Source organism: Eucalyptus grandis, chromosome 7, assembly GCF_016545825.1.
Source record: "Eucalyptus grandis isolate ANBG69807.140 chromosome 7, ASM1654582v1, whole genome shotgun sequence".
Classification (NCBI taxonomy): Eukaryota; Viridiplantae; Streptophyta; class Magnoliopsida; order Myrtales; family Myrtaceae; genus Eucalyptus; species Eucalyptus grandis.
Genome location: NC_052618.1, coordinates 36,657,230 through 36,659,240, shown reverse-complemented (window position 1 = coordinate 36,659,240; position 2,011 = coordinate 36,657,230). Strand labels below are relative to the sequence as shown.

General features: G+C 44.8%; 1 long non-coding RNA gene across 1 annotated transcript; it reads right to left on the bottom strand.

The window, feature by feature from the left end:
• Window positions 1-508: 508 nt before the first annotated feature.
• On the bottom strand, window positions 509-1,475 carry LOC120295411. The gene is made up of 5 exons (XR_005552774.1): window positions 1,407-1,475; window positions 1,199-1,294; window positions 902-1,080; window positions 701-799; window positions 509-622 (listed from the first exon to the last, which is right to left on the bottom strand). It is a non-coding gene; the product is annotated as an uncharacterized LOC120295411 (long non-coding RNA).
• Between the last annotated feature and the right edge of the window lie 536 nt (window positions 1,476-2,011).

Below are 2,011 nucleotides of genomic sequence, written 5' to 3'. Positions count from 1 at the left end.
TTTTCTCCATCTGCATGTCGATAATATTGATGATACCGACTTTCCTCCGTTGAACCGTTCCACCATTTCATCGATGGCCCTTGACGATGACCCGGATGCATCTCGGATCGCTACACTTTGTCAAAAACTTGGCCGATTAAGTACAGAAAAGAAATTGCAGAGTTGCGCGTTGAACCCCACACTGGTCTTTGTCGAGGAATGCAAGCTTCTGTTAAAAGGTAAAGTCCCCTCCAACCCTTCCTTTAATTTCCCGGCCTTTCAGTCAGTCTTGAAGCGGGCATGGAGGTTGGACCATGCAGAAATCATACAGAAAGAAGCAGGACTGTATTTAGCAAAATTCAAGTCTCAAGCTGAAAAACAGCGAATTCTCGACACTGGACCTTGGCAATTCTCAGGACATCTTATAAATTTTAAACCATGGGTTGCCAACACCCCTCTACACTGCTATGACTTTTCTACATGTGCATTTTGGGTTCAGATAATTGGGTTACCTTTGGAATCTTTGTGCGACGATATGATCCGCACGTACATTAGTACGGTTGGCTCTGTTTTGCAAGTTAAATCGAGTTCGCCACTGGTTCCGCACTGAAAGCTTGCCGTGCTCGAGTTGAGTTGGATTTATCTACACCATTGAAGGTAGGTCGCCTAATTAAACTTCAACATCAAACTCTGTGGTTGGATTTTCGGTACGAAAGGTTACCTCACTATTGTTATTCTTGTGGACGACTGGGTCATTACACTGATTCTTGCCCCTTCATTCCTTTTGAGGAAAAAATGACCACAGATGCTGACAAAACTCCTTATGGTCCATGGTTAAAAGCAAAAGTTCAGAAATACAGCCCTTACTAGCAGTGTTACTATGGCCAATCAATTATGGAGGAGGAGAATGAAGACACCATACCTGAAACTCCTCCCATGGCAGTTCATTCTCTTCCACTTCTTCTACCGCCCATTCCTGTTACACACTCCTCTCCACAGGAATCTACTCCAATAGAACCACAGACCAGAAATGATTCCTCCAGCATCACTCCCCCTGTGCACCACACCTTCACCACCGCTCTAATTCCAGCTATAGAGAAACTGAAAGGAGTGTAATGGCCAACATCAACTCATCAGGCTAAAAAAGGTAACAGTATTCGACCGATAAGTAAGATAAGTCCTGCAAAGAAACCCAGGCGTTATACTCCCTATGCCTTACCAGGAGAGCATACCGGACTTTATGATGACTCTTGCTTGTTAGACACACCCATTATGGAGGCCTCTGAAGATGTTATGCGGGCGACGGTGGCTGGCCCTAAACAGTCACCAAATCAACGATGAAAATCATAAGTTGGAACTGTCAGGGTTTGGGCAATCCCCTAACAGTCCTATCTCTAAAAGCCCTTTTGGCTAAGGAAAAGCCTGACCTGTTATTTTTTATGGAGACCAAAAATGTTGATGATGTTCTCCTTCGCTTGAAAAGATCTTCGGTTTTTGCATCACGGGCTGGTTAGCCCTGTTGGATCTGCAGGGGGCTTAGCTCTTTTTTGGAATGCAGGGCTCTCTCTGTCAGACTTCTCCTCCTCTCCACATTTTTTGGACTTTACTTGTATGGATTTCTCCGAAGCCAGGTCTATGAGAATTACTTGTCTTCATGCACCTGCAGTTGTTCAACACCGTCAGCATCTTTGGCAGACCTTACGTCATTTTAGTAGCTTCAATGTCTTACCTTGGGTATCTTTGTGGTGACTTTAATGAAATTCTACACAGATGGGAGAAAATAGGATCTCGGCCACCAGATTCTTACCGCCTTGACTCTTTTCGTGAGCTCCTCAATGATTGCCGGTTGTTGGATTTACCTTCTCATGGTTGTGCTTACACGTGGTCCAATAACGAGTTGGAGATGCTTTGGTGAAGGAGAGATTGGATCGAGCTGTCGCAATGCTTGAATGGCGTGTCTCTTACCCGAATGCTCAAGTGTTAGCTCGCTGCAATAGGATCGAGATCACAGCCCTCTTGTTATTAACACAAC